General features: G+C 35.7%; 1 protein-coding gene across 1 annotated transcript in view; it reads left to right on the forward strand.

Annotated features, from left to right (window-relative positions):
• The window catches only part of LOC6037870 (protein bunched, class 2/F/G isoform), a 325729-nt gene that overhangs the window by 11875 nt on the left and 295815 nt on the right, over positions 1–18039 (forward strand). The gene's annotated exons all lie outside the window — the stretch shown is intronic.

Below are 18039 nucleotides of genomic sequence, written 5' to 3' on the forward strand. Positions count from 1 at the left end.
TCTATCCTTGGTCACGGAATCCTATCCACATACAAAAAAAAAACGCACTCATTCCATCTCTCACTATCTTCATCTGCGTGAATTTCACTAATTTTACGAAGTTTCAGGACCATCTTTGACAAAATTTTAGTCGCTTGTTTCCACCAACAAATACCATCTTTTGAATTTCTAATAAATGAGAAAACTGCTGAATTTTCGTCTATTTGAAAATAAAACATTATAAATTCATTCTCGTAAGCCATCGACGGTGCTATAATAAGCATAATAACTCACTTGTCACACTCAATGAATCATAACAGCATGCTCGGCTGAGCATAGAACAGAGCTAAATAGCACGGTCTAACAGTTATTGAATTTAAAAAACTCGTCGACGTGCCACACGAGGTACGATGTTACAGTGTGGATTATTAAAAGCTGAATATTCGATTTATTCGATATAAAAATATACTATCTGATCTGATAAAACTTGCAACAATTCTTCATTTTTTTTTAAATTGTTTTCAAAACATATCAATACAAACAATAAACTTAAAAATGTAAATAGTGCTGAAAATGTGATATGTATAATTCCAAGCTTAATTTTCAAAATGTCAAAGCAAATAGAATAAGGCACACTTGGGAGTTATCTCCAAATCACGTGAACAAAATTTTGGAATTTTTAATTCCCTCTCTCCAATCTCCCTATCCCTCCCTTGTAAATAAATGTCCTTACAACACAAACTAGAACAAAAAAAAATAGTGTGGAATATCGCAAACAACCCGCTCGCTCAAGTGTCCGCCTGATTTGTGAATGCCCCCTTGGGCCCCAAAAAAAGCTAAATATCTAAGAATTCTTATCTAATCTAACACAAACACAAACGCGTGATTAGCTTACGCTCAAAGCTCTTTTCTTGTCATGATAAATAATAGCACTACATCCGAGAACACCCGAAAATGTATTACAAAATTGAAGCGGCCAGCCCCACTGCGTTGTGTTCACCACAGAAAGGATTCTGAGAATGGATCACATTTCAAAGAATCTACAGTGAATGCGTGGACATCACGTACCAAACGCTCCAAGAAATATCTAAGAATTCATGGAAAAAAATCGCAAGTTGTTAGGCTTTTCCAAATTCGTGGCCAAAAATTACTTATTTATTGTCAAAAGTGACCTATTGTAATCAAAGTTAATAATAAAACCGTTTAAAATATATTATTTACCACTTACAATTACTTTTATAAGTCTTTTCATAAAATTAATTTTGAGTTTTTTGTTTTTCCCTGAAGATGAGAATTTACACATTTTTTATGTAAATTAATTGTAAATTATTACCTATTTCTGCTGATCTACATTGTTATTTACATTGACATTGTCATTTGAAATATATCATGAGATGAACTTTATTTGTATAAAATTGCATCACGTTTACAGTTTATTCTACAAAAAAAAACTTGTTTGCCCCCTGATATCTCTAGCGCCAAATACTTGAAATGTTTCTTTTGCAATTCCATTGGGAAACTACTGAATTTTTCAGTCTTTCTCGAATGACATAACTTTTCAACGCCACAAATAACAGTGCTGGCATCAAATGGATGCTGAAAAGATCAACTTTTCAGCACGCACTTGTACCAAAAAGTAATACTTTTCGATACTGTTTTAGAGTTGATAACTTATCCTGACGACAAATAACATTGAAGTGGGAAAACAAACTTTTCATTGAAAAAAAATATCCAATTTAGAGAGTGTTTTCCGGAATTGCAAATAATGTTGCAATTCGTTGCGAAACTAGATTTTTTTAGCACTCGTCTTATTTATCTAACTTGGCAAACCTCACTGGATGAATATACTTTTGAATATAGCTTGTTGTGAAATTAATATTATTAAATAAATTGAAAATAAATGCATTACAAATATAATGTCACGCCTTTCTTTAAATAAAATTGAAAATGCATGTAAAATAAAATTTTAACCAATGCAAGTTTTAATTTTCGATCAATTTAAATTTTAAAATTGTGGTATTTTCTTAACTGATTTTTTATTTACTTTTATTCAAAATGTTTTCACAAGAGTCACGCGAGCGCAGCTGCGCGTGGCCGAATGGTTACGCTGTCCGTTTTGTAAGCGGATGATCATGGGTTCGATTCCCATCTGCTCCAACCTTCCATCGGGTGGGGAAGTAAAATTTCGGTCCCGGCCTTGGTAGTTTTTAGGCCGTTAAGTCATTTCAGGTGTTTGAGTTGTCTCCCTGCTATAAAGACAAACATCACACCAAACCAAGCCCCTGCTCCGGTTGAATCGCCGGCGGCGGTTGGACTCGCATTCCAAAGGTCGTCGAACCCTGGGGTGGAAGGTTCCATCACCCAAAATTCCGAGTCGAGAGAATTGTTCCCTCAAAATTTATTGAGGGCTCAGCGCCAAAATCGACAGAATAATGCTACCAACTCACACCACCATAACAAATGAGTTCATTCGTTAATTGGAACAATAAAGCTCCAACAAGTGTCATACATCGATATCTGACCACTCCTTGTTCGCGAAGTTGTGTGTATGTCGAAGGTCTCTGGTTCGATTCCCGTAGTCGACACTTTTGGTTTTTTGTTTTGACGGATGAACTTTTTTTGTAAATGAACCTCGAGAGAATAATTCTCTCGCCAATCTCGAGCTAGGGGAAATATACCCTTTCTAATCAAACACCTATCTTCGTCATATGGAGAGTTTGATGCTCGATTAAAGCTCCAAAAATACTATTTAGGCTGTAAACTTACCAGCAACAGCACCGCCTCGAGTAAGCACGCAAATGTATGCCACTTACTGGCCAAAAAGATCAAATTTAATGCACTTTTGATCATAATTTCTATTTTGCGAGACCATTTCTCATCATTTTGGTGGCACACACATCCACACGCAAGATCAGAGGTTAACTGCTTAACGAAAGTCGCCATCAATATTTTCACTTGCGCTAACGATTTCAAAGCGCTTTAGATATAAAATTGCTTCCAACTACCGGCTACATGTTCTTTTGACCGTTACTTAGTCACTCACTTGAAAAATAATCCCGAAACATGTAAATAATTAGCAAGCGCCATCAAAAAAACAAACGCGCCAAGTCTTTTGACGTTTCAATCTTGATGACCCATTCCAAGCGAAGCCTGAAGAAAACCGAGCGAGAGGCAAAGGCAAATAAAGAACAAAGGGTGGCCACCAACACCACCTGCAGCGCTTGTGGTGTTGCCAAGAAACTTTCTCTATAAATGCTACTTTTCGTGAGTGTTCGCTCAAAATTTCATCAATTTTGGCAGCACGAAGCAGACCCAAACGAGCGTTGGAAGAAAAAAAGAACTAAGCTGAAAATAGAAAAATGGGCGTGGCCCAATGCACACGACTGATTAGAATGCGTTTTTGAAATATTTTTTTAAAATGCTTGTAAAAGGAATAGCATAACTTTTAATAAAAGTGAAAATACACAGAAATGTTCACAAAAAGTTGCTCTACTCGTTGGTGTACTTGGTTTTACTGAATTTCAAGGAACACTCCAGATTATCCAGCATCATTCAAACAAGACCGCTAATTAGGCTTAAAATGGGTTTATTTCCCCTATGTTCTCTGTGTCCGTGAATGGTACCACTATTCTCTCGTCTCGAGGTCATTATTCTCTCGGACTAGCGCTGCCCAGTTTTGGGTGTTGGACTAGAAAGAGGGTCGGGTGCTCTCCCCATTCAAGCCTTTGGACTTCTAAGTTCGAGCAGAAACTTGCAATAGAGACCACAAGAGGGTCGTCAAAATGTTTGCAATGAGCTCAAGGTTAAAAATGTGCAAATGAAAAAAAACGTAAGTGAAGAAGTAATATTTTTTTCACTTATTTAGTTTTTGCTTTCACAAAAAAAATTAGGGCGTACCTAAAAACATAAATTATCAACTATTTTTTATCCTCCTTCGTTAAACCATCTATAAGTGGCATCAATAAGGATTTCAAAAAATCGATTGACAAACGAAATCAATGATCGAAATCACTTTGCAATCCAGCAAACGCCGATTATCTCTACTTTGTTTTCGCTTTGCAGCTAATTGAATCATCCGCAGCTCCTCCAGTAGGTATTGGCTGGCCAAAATTCCGGCCGTCATTGAAACCTGCAAAACCAACCACAATAGCCCACTGGTTAAGCAAGCAATCAAAAGCGACAACACGGAAAATAACACGTTCCACAAACCACGGGAGTAATTGTGTCACCTTAACTATAACAAACTGGGAAGCCTTTTCAAAATTCAGTTTTTTTTTTGCTTTCTGTGTGTTTGCTTTATTAGGGTCGGAAATGTGATACCACTCAAGCTCCCAGGAAAGTCACTCACAACACAACATTGTATGCAAGTGCCCAACTCAACTTTAAATCAACAAATCACCCCTAAGTACATTAGAGGAGCCTCAACAATGCCCTGATTTGCGTGGATTGGAAAAGTGGGCAAAAGTGCCAATTGCTGCTGAAGGCTGCTAAAACTTTTGTGTCGCACTTGAGCCGCTTAAGCGCTAAACTTCCGCACAAGTGAAAGGAACAGCTATATTTGAATAAAATTCAATTAACTTTTGCACGACGAGTGTTAACCGGGGAATTTGTCTGAGCCGCCCACTTTTGAGCTAACACTCTGCGGTCGACGCCGCCATCTGAAAGGCAAAATCATAATTTACACCATCGCCATGTGCCCTCTGGTACTTTGGTGCAACATTGTAAGGCTTGACGGTAACCCTTGGTGGAGCAAGGAGGAGCATAAACTATGAGTTTACAAAAATGTGCACCCCTTAAGCCAAGGCCCAATTGCGTCCTCCATGCAAAAAAAAAGGAAAAGGCGGGCACTGCACAAAGTTGCATATAATTTATATAGCTTCACTTTTTATGTTTTATTTAATTTACCCCTCTCTCTCTTTCTCTTGCACTCGCTTCCCCCCCTTTCGGTAGTTGCACGACAAATGCATAGGTACATCTAACGTTCATGAGCCAGGCAGTCCCCCCTTTCTTTTTTCCGTTCGTCATTAATTTGAAGTAAGCTTCTTTGCCGTGGCCAAGAGCAACCCTATACACATACAGGTGGGCGAATTAAAAATTTGCGTTTTTGCAAAATGCCGCGGTGTGAATGTTAAACAACCGGAAATAGCCGGAAAGCGGGCTTTGAAGGTTGTCCTCAAAGTTTTTTTTTTCATTTCTTGGATATCATCATTCTTAATAAGAAAAGCATTTTTAATTTATTTTACATGATTTTTAAAATAATTTTCTGTTCGAATGATGTCTTTGAAAAAGTAGGTATTGATTTGTCAAAACACGTTGCTTAATCCACCTTTCGGTGGTTGTTGCCTTCCTCACATTAATACAGTAAGGTATATTGTTCTGAAAAAAACAATGTTCGATACCTTTCTAAAAATCTAAAATCCACAATTTTTAAAATCTTTCGGAATTTAGTCAAAATCGTTTTGTTAATCATAACTTTTGAATTATTCTACTAAACTTCATAATTTTTAATAGGGACTTTTGGGACTCTAAGACTGATCGAATGAGACCAAAACTGCCAAAATCGTTCATACAAAATTTGTATTGAAATATTTGAAATCTGTATGTTAGGAAGACATTTTCTCATCGATATGATGTTTTCAACAAAGTTGTAGGTGGTTTGAAGGACAACCCAGAGAAAAATGTTACACTCGAAAACATGTTTTCCAGTTTAAATAAAGTAAATAGTTCAAAACCTATATTTTCTTTCTAAATATATATGTTTTTGCAACATTGGAAACGCACTCTAAAATTGTACAAAAATCAGTTTAAGAGGTGAAATCAAGTTTGTAATTGCAAAAGCATTTAATTCTTCTATAAAATGCATTGTTTTCAAGTTATTGCCACCAAAAAGTTAATTTCTGGTATAAATAAGTATATTTTTGATTTTGTTTATTTAAAGTGTCTATGTCAATTTCTATTTTTTTCCCTCAAAAAGCTGATTTTCGATTCTGGAGTTTGGAAATCGGGCGTCGCAAATTAATAAAAAAAGAGAGAAAAAAAAACAAAGTTTCTTGATTCTTCAACTGATGACATTTCGTTAACTATTGATTCAATTTTTACCGTTGACTTTTTAAATCTTTATGGAACTTTCCAATGTTCCATAAAAATGTAGAAAATTTTCTCATAAAAATTACCTCCAATTGACTACAAAGCAAAAAAAAGTTTAATTTTGGTATGTTGAAACTTTCGTAGGTTGAATATTCCCTCTTTTTTGAGTAATATTACATAAAAAATGTGTAAAAATGTGAACCTGATGAATATTTATCAAAAACTAATGAATATTCATCAATTCCTGATGTAATTTTACACTTTTTTTTCGACACAAAATCTGTCACCATTTCCTGATGAATATTACCATAACCATATTTTTTTCTGTGTATGACTTGAAAACCGTCAATTTGATCGAAAAAATTTAGGAACTTTTCAACTAAAAGTTTGATTTACTTCTAAAAATACTTTTAAAAAATAGAGTACGTTTTCATTTTTTTTGTTGAAGTTTCGTAAATTTTTCAAAAAGTTGTCTCCACGAAATTTTGTATGTCTTTTTTGGACCCCTAAAACATCAATAATTAAAAAAAACGTTACTTAATCCACCTTTAGGTGGTTGGTGCCTTCCTCACATTCATAAAGTCAATACATTCAGTAAAAATATCAACATTCCCTTAACATGTTTAACAAATCAACTTTATTACTAATTTCTTTTGATAGGGTTCGCAGACCTTCAATTTTTCTGGCTCATCGGCAAGGTCTGATAAAAAAAACCTATCCAACGATAGTTCGCATTTCATTTGAAAGGTCTTTTGATTATCTAACTAACGTTGGGTCGTATGATGGACCCGGACATCATTTTTACTGAAATATCTGAGATCCGGCCACCAAAAAGTGTATAAATAACAGTTAAGTGCTAATAACTTTTGATAGGGTTGTCAGATCCTTGATGTTTTAGGCTCATTTGAAAGGTCTTTTGATTATCAAACTAACGACAGGTCGCATGATGGACCCGGACATCATTTTTACAGAAATATCTGAGATCTGGCCACCAAAAAGTGTATAAATAACAGTTAAGTGCTAATAACTTTTGATAGGGTTGTCAGATCCTTGATGTTTTAGGCTCATTTGAAAGGTCTTTTGATTATCAAACTAACGACAGGTCGCATGATGGACCCGGACATCATTTTTACAGAAATATCTGAGATCTGGCCACCAAAAAGTGTATAAATAACAGTTAAGTGCTAATAACTTTTGATAGGGTTGTCAGATCCTTGATGTTTTAGACTCATTTGAAAGGTCTTTTGATTATCTAACTAACGACAGGTCGCATGATGGACCCGGACATCATTTTTACTAAAATATCTGAGATCCGGCCTCCAAAAAGTTTATAAATAACACTTAAGTGCTAATAACTTTTGATATGGTTTTCAGATCCTTGATGTTTTAGGCTCATTTCAAAGGTCTTTCGATTATCTAACTAACGATGGGTCGCATGATGGACCCGGACATCATTTTCTGAGATCCGGCCTCCAAAAAGTGTATAAATAACATTTAAGTGCTAATAACTTTTGATAGGGTTGTCAGATCTTCAATGTTTTGGGCTCATTGGAAAGGTCTTTTGAATACCTTTCTGAAAATGTATAACATGATAGGGTTTCTTGCAAAAACCACCCTTTTTACAATCTTCCGGACATACGCCAAAATCGTTTTTTTAGCATAACTTTTGAAGTACTTTACTAAACTTCATAATTTTCAATAGGGACTTATGGGACCCCAAGACAAATCGAATAAGACCAAAACGGTCCAAATCGGTTAAGCCAGTGCTGAGATAATCGAGTGCATATTTTTTGGTGCACAGACCCTCATCCCTACACACACACACACACACACACACACACACACACACACACACACAGAGAGAGAGACATTTGTTCAGAATTTGATTCTGAGTCGATAGGTATACGTGAAGGTATATCTAGGATGTGTATTTAAGAAGTTCATTTTTCGAGTGATTTTATAGCCTTGCCTCAGTGCACTGCAGTGAGGTGAGGAAGGCAAAAAGAAAAAAATACGAAAAACATGAGTTTTACGTTATGTAAAAAAAATATATTTCTTTTATTTCTTAAATGGTTCTTCTCATAACCTAAACCATTGTTAAACCCACCGGAGGTCGCGTACGTGTACTTTGTACACAGTTTGTAAGGGCACTTGTAAGAAAGGCGAAAACACGCGACTTCCCGAAGGTTAAAGATACCATATCGATCAGAAAATTACTTCCAAGATATATGTTTTAGTATATAGTCTATAATCTATAATATCCGAAGTCCTCGGAAAAAATCCACTTCGGATAATCGAATCAGTTATTTTTTGTCTTAGGTCATTGAACTCAATTATTATTCCAAAAATGCTTTGAAGTAATTTGAAACTTAAAAATCAAAGATGGCGGTCAATATGGCGGTTAATTTTAATATGCTGTTTAAAGTAAAATAATATTTTTTTTTTGAATTTTTGGATCATGGATCGAAAAAAAAACATAAAAAATCAGGAAAAAAATCATAGATTTATTGATAGTTAGCACATTTTTGGTAGTAGCATAACTGTGATAATGCTTAACAAATTGAAGGTTGGGCTTTAAATTTTAAATTTAAATTTATTTATTTTTTTCACGAAAGCCAGTCGAGTTCTTAAATGTACTCTAAAGAACAGAGAGCTTGGTAGAAGCGAAAGTCCCCATAATGCCTTTTTGGTTAATTACGATCCTACCAAACTTCCTGTTCATTTAAATCCATTTTTCAACTCGAGAGATTGCTTGCTTTCGTCCTATCTTTTGTCTGCAACAAATAAATTCTTTTTTTTTTGAATTGGTCCTATAAACATATGAAAGACAATAGTTTATAGGACATTTAAAAAAAAACTCTAGAATTGTTATTTGAGCAACTCTCTACGAAATCGGTCGATTTCGACCATTTTAATTTTTTGTATTTTTTGATTTGACTCAAACTTTGTGGGGGCCTTCTCTATGACCAAATAAGCTATTTTGCGTCATTGGTTCACCCATACAAGTCTCCATACAATTTTGGCAGCTGTCCATACAAAAATGGTATGCAAATATTCAAACAGCTGTAACTTTTGAGTGAATTTTCTGACCAATTTGGTGTCTTCGGCAAAGTTGTAGGTATTGTTGAGGACTTTTGAGAAAAAATAGGTACACGGAAAAAAAATTTGCACATTTTTTAATCAACTTTTTTTTTACTGAAACTCAATTTCCCAAAATACGTATTTTTTGATTTTCGAGATTTTTATATGTTTTAGGGGACAAAAATCCGCAACTTTCGAGCCATAGAGAAACATGGTCAAAAAATCTGCCGCCGAGTTATGATTTTTTGAAAAAATAGTGATTTTTGGAAAAAAAATCGAAGTTTCATGCAAAAACAAGTTTGACAATATTTTTTAATGCAAAATTGAATTTGCAATCGAAAAGTACTTTACAGATTTTTTGATAAAGGGCTCCGTTTTCAAGATATAACCACCGAAAGTTTGATTTTAGCGAAATATTTGCAGTTTTTCGATTTTTTAAAATAGTAACCATGAGTGACCATTTCTAAAAATATTTATTTTTGAAAAGTTCAGAAAATTTGCTATAAAATTGTCTAAGAAAAATTGAAGATTGGACATCGGGTTGCTGAGATAGAGCCGCTTTAAGAAAAAGAAACACGAAAATTGAAGTTTTCTTAATATCACCAAAACAACCCACCATTTTCTAATGACTATATCTCAGCAACTAATGGTCCGATTTTCAATGTTAAAATATGAAACATTCGTGAAATTTTCCGATCTTTTAGAAAAAAATATTTTGAAATTATTTAAATCAAGACTAACATTTTAAAATTCCTGCTTGTGAACAAACTCGGGTTCAAATCCTTGGCTCCCCGGCCCAACCTTCCAAGCGTTTTTCGAGTGCAAATAATCGCCTAGCATTTATCACCCGGTGTCACCTATTTAAAAAAAAAAATCATAACTCGGCGGCAGATTTTTCGACCATGTTTCTCTATAGCTCAAAAGTTGCGGATTTTTGTCCCCTAAAACATATAAAAATCTCGAAAATCAAAAAATACGTATTTTGGGAAATTGAGTTTTAGTGAAAAAAAAGTTGATAAAAAAATGTGCAAATTTTTTTTCCTTGTACCTATTTTTTTTTCTCAAAAGTCCTCAACAATACCTACAACTTTGCCGAAGACACCAAATTGATCAGAAAATTCACTCAAAAGTTACAGCTGTTTGAATATTTACATACCATTTTGGTATGGACAGCTGCCAAAATTGTATGGAGACTTGTATGGGTGAACCAATGACACAAAATAGCTTATTTGGTCATAGGGAAGGCCCTCAAAAAGTTTGAGCCAAATCGAAAAATACAAATAAAATCCATTTCCGGTTTTGGTAGAGAATTGCTCATGTCTTTTTTGGACCCCTAAAACATCAATAATTGAAAAAACTTGGGACCTTGAAATCCAAGATGGCGGTGATCTTAGATATAATGTTTTAGGCCGTTGCAAATATTTTTCAAAGTTTATGTTGCCCCCCTTCAAAATTGGTTCGAAAAATCAGGGGGGCAAAAAAATTTTGCTTTCAAAAAACATCAAAATTTCAATGGAAATAGAAGTCTGATCAACTGAGAACATTTTCTGCATTGAAAATCATATTTAGCATGTTTTGGGCTCGTTTAAAGTTATTTTGAACTTTTATGAAATTAAAATTCACAGCACCGCAACAACTTTTTTTCTCGCAAAAATAAAATTGTTGTTAATACTTAGAAATTTTGGAAATCAATGAATGCAAAACAACTGGACTGGTGAATGTGAATGCATTTTAAAACACTTTTTTCATTCAAATGTTGGCCTGTAATTTATTTTTTTTAACTTTTTTACATTTTTGGTAGTAGCAATCAATCTGTCGAGTTCAGAAATGGATTCTAAAAAACAGAGGAAATGAAAGGAATGAAAGTCCTCAAATTGTTTTATTTGTTATTTTTGATCCTACCAAACATCCTGTTCATTTAAATCAATTTTTGAACTCAAGAGATTGCATGCTTTCATTCACACACAAAAAATTATTGCAAAACAAATAAATTCCAGGGTTTTTTTTAATAGGTCCTATAAACATATCTGGAGTTTTTTTTTTTTGAAAAGGTCCAATAAACCAAATTTCCAGTTTTTGCTTTTTGGATGTTTGAAATCGCCTTGAGTCAGGGGTATTAAAAAACACCCAAAAAGCAAAAACTGAAAATTTGCTTTATTGGACCTTTAAAAAAAAACTCCAGATGTGAAAGACAAAAGTTTATAGGACACTTAAAAAAAACTCCAGAATTGTTATTTACGCTATTTTCCTTAAAGGTGCTTCCAAAAACTCGAGTCGAGCCAGGCTTCCCGTTTCACCTCCAGTCCACAAAATATCCTAATCTTCCCGGCTTACAATCTCAAACGTCATCAAGCACGAACGCCTGCATCAACAGTGTGCCCAACCTTACACGGTTGGATTCTAGTGGGCAATTAAACGCGCGTATGTGTGTAGATATCGATTAAATAACCATTAACCACTCAAAACCGCCGCCACCACCAAGAAGTAGAACCCTGCGAAGAGTGTCGTCTTCGTCTTGGTAAGCAAATCGTTATCGGCTTTGCAAACATCACCACGAAACGATTCGTTCGCCTTCTTTTTTGTTCCCATCGGCTATCCGACACTCGGACTCCAAAGGTTCCCCGATTGTTTCTGTGGTGGTGACGTAGCTTATCGGTGGTGGTGCTGAAGAAAAGAAACGCAAACGGTAGCGTCTTTTGCCATGTCGCTAGGGTTATTGATTTATCATGAACTTAGCAAGTTTTGCCGTTCAGCAGCTGATGGAAAGGAAAGCTCCGTTGTCGTCGTTGGTTTACATTTGGGACCGCTTGGGCGAGCGGTTTCCAACTCAGCATGTTTACCCCGGACACGGAGGGAAGTTTGGTTTAGGACTGAAGTTGACTGAAGACATACAGTTGACTTGAAGTTGACTTACAGTTGAATTGATGTAAATTTACAATTATTTGACTCGAAGTTGACTTTAAAGTAAAAATCACTGCAATGGTGACTTCAACAAAACAATTTCCCTCCGTGCCCTCAAAACATTTTTGCTAACGCTACAGTAAAGCGATATTCTTTCGGGTAGCAGACGTTTGGTTCGTTCGTTTCCCGGCACAATTACGGTCAGGTTTTCTCCGCTGACTGTACTTTGCCCCCAACTCACACTTTTTTTTAACAATGCAGTCTGGTGCCGTACCGACCAGGACTTCGCCAACTTCGTTCCTTCTAGAATAGCTGAGCCGAGGTTCGATCCCTGAACGGTAAAAGCTTCGATACTTGGGCTAATGTGTTTGTGTGAGGGTTGCGGCGGTGAGTGGCAATTTTCGCTTCCTTCTTGCCATGCATGACTGAAGACGACCTTGAACTTCACCTGACTCACGAGGGGTTGAGCCAAGAGTTGCGAAGTTGGGGTGTGTGCAGAATTGACGGGCGTTGAAGGCTGAGGCAATGTGCGCCGTTTGCTGCGTCATGGATGTTTCGTCATTCTTTGCATTGATTTTTTGTGTGGAATCCATAGTTCACTGTTTATGAACACGTTAAGCTTGTCCGAAGGTACTTCAGCGCTGAAAGTACTGAGTTACATGGTATTGTAGTCTACCCTAAACATGTGTTATCTGATTAAGCTTCGAGTGTTGGGTTTCGCCGGGATTGAGTTACGAAGTTCACCAACAGATTATGCGTGATTCTTCTAAATCTGTTGTGGTCTTCTTACTTGAATTCTGATTTTTTTGGGATAACAAATCGATCGATTCTTCAAATCTCTAATTCAATCGCTTTAGTATCATTCCCAAAGAACGTTATCCCTAACCCCAAGCAATCCCGGACTCCCCAATCAGCTGATGCATAATTCAAAGCTCCAGCTTATGTCACCTCGAGTTGGCAACAGCCTCCAAGGAATCCACGGAATGTCTGGGGCTGGCCGGAACGACACTGCAGAGATTGCGATAGGCTTTTCTCCCTTTCTGGAGCCAAAGAGACCAGACACCAGTGCAAATGTGGAAAAATCGATGAGCACAAATGGACCGTTTTGGGGCGCTACGTGATGCTAGTATCCCTTGGCTGGAAGGGTTTTGGGATTGTAGCGAGATGTTGGATAGAGATGACGCAACAGGTATACGTAGTCCGCCATATAAGATTTGGGAATCATATTGGTCCTTCCATATAAAAATCTTGAATCCTTCTGGTTCTTTCATATAATCTCAAACTACGATTCTTGATGTAGGTTCAAGCTTTCTATAACAAATTTGACCCCCAAAAACAGGACACCACGAGCCAAGGCATCCCACTTTTATCAATTCTCCAATCTCCAAATCTCCAACTCGATACAAAGCCCGGTTACATTCGGCGTGGGCGCTCGCAAGTATCGATTCACCAAAAAGGAAAGAAGTATCCACGCCGCAGCTTCCGGTAGTCTCGTCGCGTTGCGGAAAGACCGCGTGAGACACCAATTCGAAGAGAATCGCCCGTTGAAAGGATTCGAATGAATGAAAAATAACTTTTTTACCGCTCTGTTTATCGTCTCGACGAGAGGCACTCTCGATTTAATCCCCACCCCCTACACAATACGACTTTGAGCGGTGACGGTAATCGGTTGGTCTGTGAGTCAACTTGGACAACTTACAAAGGTTGTTTTATTTCTAGTCGACTTGGACGAGGCTTATTTTTAGTAACTTTTGGGATATTCCTGTGCCAGGCGCAGATCAAAGAACATCAGATGTCTGGTGAAGATTCAGAGTTCGATCGATACTGCAGATGACGTGACGCGTCGGAAGGCAAAATCCGAGACACACGAGCAAAAAAAAGTGGGTCGATTAACACCAGCGCCAGGATAAGATAAGCGTGCGAACTGCGCACCTGTTTCAAATTTAGTACCACTTTGCTTATCGGATACAGACCGTTCCGTAACTCTCTGGCACAGAAGGAATGTTTGGGGGTGGAGCACAAACACGCGCAGGATTACTACCGGACGATAAAGGAGTAAATTCTTTTGGGGTTATCTCTAGCGTTGTGTGATATCATGAACAGCAGCTTGTAACACGCAGCAAGTTACGATGACTGAAGTGCGGGTTTCCACGAAATGGATTAGATGTGGTCACTAACCATGACGGAAGTCGATTGCGCCGATCAAAGTGCTCAGTAAAAGTTCGACAGTTGAGTCACTTTTGGAATGTTAAATTACTAAATTCATGGGATGGTATGCAAGCTCTTGATGAAATTCTATTGAATTCAAAAAGTTTTTATGTTTTCATAGACATATAAAACATGAACATTTGAATATTGGAAAATCAGAATCTAAAAAAAAGATTTTCTGATCGATTTAGTGTCTTCAACAAAGTTGTACGTTATGATTAAAACTTTTCAGAAAAGAACAGGTTCATGGGAAAATTATACCGATTTTTTTATTTGGCTTTTTATTACTAAAACGTTACTTAATCCACCGTAGGGTGGTTGATGCCTTCCTCACAATAACATAGTTTTGGTTTTGGTAAAATAAAAATGTTCAACCTACAAATGATCGGGTTAGCAGATTTTCAATCTTATAGTATCATTGAAAGGACCTTTAATTATCGATCCGGATATTACTTTTATCGAAATATCTGTGATTCGATCTCCAGAAAGTGCATAAATAACACTTAAGTGCTCATAACTTTTAATAGGGTTATCAGATCTTTGATGTTTTATGCTCATTTGGAAAGTCTTTCAATTATCTAAGTAACGGCGGGTCGCATGACGGAACCGGACACCATTTTCATCAAAATATCAGAGATCTGGCCTCCAGAAAGTGTATAAATAACACTTAAGTGCTAATAACTTTTAACATTCCAACGCCCAAGGCTCCAAAAAAGTTGGAACGGTAACTTCAACTCAATGGTTCTCGGGCATAACTCAACCAATCAAGATGATTCTTCTTTCCAGTGATTTGTTAGGATGTCTAGATGATTCTAGAACTTTGCAGAACTTAATTTGATCAAATCTGTAATTTTTGCGATCAAAAACATCGTTCCAACTTTTTTTTTCGCGTGTAAAAAAAATTCGCCAAAAATTCCGCGGAGGCAGTCATTTTGAAAAAAGGTGGAAAGATGTTTTCGGTCGCAGAAATTACAGATTTGTTCAAATCAAGTTCTGCAAAATATTAGGATCATCTAGACATTCTTACAAATCACTGGAAACAAGAATCGTCCAGATTGGTTGAGTAATGCCCGAGAACCAGCGAGTTGAAGTTACCGTTCCACCTTTTTTGAGAGGCTTGGGCGTCCGTGTAAGTTGGACATGCGTTGGGCGTTCCAGTGTTAATATGGTTATCAGATCTTTTTTCTCAGGATGCTGTTTTTGCATATGGGACATTTATGCGAACATGGGCAGTTAAGTGCTAATAACTTTTGGTAGGGTTTTCAGATCTTCGATGTTTTGGGCTCGTTGGAAAGGTCTTTTAAATACCTTTCTGAAAATGTATAACAAAAACCACCCTTTTTAGGATCTTCCGGACTTTCCTCAAAATTGTTTTTTTTGCCTAACTTTTGAAGTACTTTACTAAACTTGCTGATTTTAAATAGAGACTTATGGGACCCCAAGACGGATCGAAAGAGACCAAAACGATCAAAATCCGTTCATCCAGTCCTGAGATAATCGAGTGACATTTTTTTTGTCCACCCACCTACACACATCCACACAGACATTTGCTCAGAACATGATTCTGAGTTGATAGGTATACGTGAAGGTGGGTCTACGAGGTCGAATTAAGAAGTTCATTTTTCGAGTGATTTTATAGCCTTTCCTCAGTAAGGTGAGGAAGGCAAAAATTATCAAAAGTTTATTTTCAATTTCCATTGGTGGTTCAATTAGATTGGTGTAAAATCTGGTTCCGGAATTTACAATCTTCAAAAAAAATATTTTTCGAAAAAATCAAAAAAAATTTGTTTAACGTTAGTTAAACAAAATTCAATACTATTTTTTTGATGTGATGAAAAAATTAAAAATTTTAAAAAATAGTTTCGGATGCAAAATTAAATTTGCAATCGAAAATTACTTTACACATTTTTGAATAGTTCACCGTTTTCAAGTTGTAGGCATCTTAATATTAAATTTTTCTATGATTTTTTAAGTTTTTATTAGTTTTGTTTAAATTTTGTGAAAACTCAGTGTCATATAAATAGCCCTTATTCTTGAAATTGTGATATCTTGGAAACTATTGGTTTAATTTTCAGTGTTCAAAAATAAACTCTTGTGAGTTTTTTTTGCAGGGGTGCTTTTCATCATTCTTTTAGGCGGGTTTTGATCTACAAATTTGTCAAAAATCCATTTTCAACCACTTTTTAATCTTCAAAAAGCATTAAAAAAAGAACTTTTAAAAATTTATAAAATATCAAGGTTGGAAGTTTGACTGGTTTTATTCGACTTTGCCAATGTTCGAAATAAATTAAGAATTTAAATGATAATGTTATCATTCTATTGAAGAAAATGTGCAAAACATGCAAAAAATTGAAAAAGTGGCTGTAAAATCATGAAAGATTAGAAAGGCAAAAGGTAATAATAGTAAAGTTGAATAAGTCAAATCCTATCAGAAACAAAAATAAGTTTTTCGTGGAACAAAGGTCGCTCAAAAAGATCTCCTAAACAAAACAGGAAATTTAATATTCTCAAAAAAAACCGTGGGTATTAGAAGGAAGCCTTTTTAAATTTCTGAAAAAACCTTTAATTTTTATCAAATCAACACAAATTGTTACAATCTTACTTTTTGATACAAGTGCTAAAAAGTTCATTGTTTCAGCACCCATTTCAATGCTGAAAAGTTGAAGCTTTTGGTTTCTTATAGAGAAAGTATTTCTTTTTGATTCTGTTATTTTTGGTAGAGAAAATTAGATCATTTTATTGTTATTTTTTTTTTAGATTTTATTTGACAATATTTTCGATTTTTCCAAAAATATCACTTTTTTAATCTTTTTTATCTCTGGTACTGATTTTGCACCATCCTAAACACTTAGTGCAAATGATTATTTTTTTTAGAAAAAAGAAACTAAATTCAAAAAATATGATTCTTGGGAATTCTACTTTAGTGATAAAAAGTTAAATAAACATGTCTATGGTGTTATGTTAATGATAATTTTACATGTTGTTGTTGTTGATTTTATTAGGGGAACTTTAACCATGGAAACCCAAAATATGACCAAAAATCGTTTTTTTTTTGACACTTTTGCTCAATTCTGAGGGCAGATTCAGATTCACAGGGTAAAATTACCTGGAAAAACTAATATTTGGACAATTTTCGAATTTCGTTAGGGTGGTCCAATATGGTTTTCCTTGAAAGTTAGACTTTTTTAAATGATGATATCTCGAGTTGAAAGAAAAACACCTCTGAGATTTTTTCAGCGTTTCTAGTGTTGGATCTCCTCTTTCAAATGCAACCTGGCGCTTGAAATTTGGTTTGCGCCTTTTCGAGATATTTGAGTTTTAAATTTGGATCTTTTTTACCTTAGAATGGCCGCCCTGGGGAAGACCCTTAAGTTTACATTGAGTTGTCAAAAAATAAAAATGTTTGTTTTTTAGAGCTCTAAAAGTGCTTCCAAAAACATTTTTCTTTAAAACTGAACTCTGAATTGCCACGTTCCAAAAACTGATTTTTGAAGATTTTCTCAGATGGTTTCTATAAATTTGGTCGTAGAAGGCGTAGATTATGAGATAAAAATTTTATGTCTTCGACAAAGTTGCTTGGATTGGCAAGCCCAACAACTTTCTAGAAGACAAAAAAATCCCAAAAATATTCCTGAAAAGTTAGATGTTCAAAATCACCCTAATCGTGAACCACCCTAATTTTCATCCAAACCAAAATCTACAACAGCTGTTCCGAAGACACCAAAGCTCTAAAACATCTTCATTTTTCGGAAAATCCCACTTAATTTTGCGATCTGTACACAG

This window comes from Culex quinquefasciatus, chromosome 2, assembly GCF_015732765.1.
Source record: "Culex quinquefasciatus strain JHB chromosome 2, VPISU_Cqui_1.0_pri_paternal, whole genome shotgun sequence".
Taxonomy (NCBI): domain Eukaryota; kingdom Metazoa; phylum Arthropoda; class Insecta; order Diptera; family Culicidae; genus Culex; species Culex quinquefasciatus.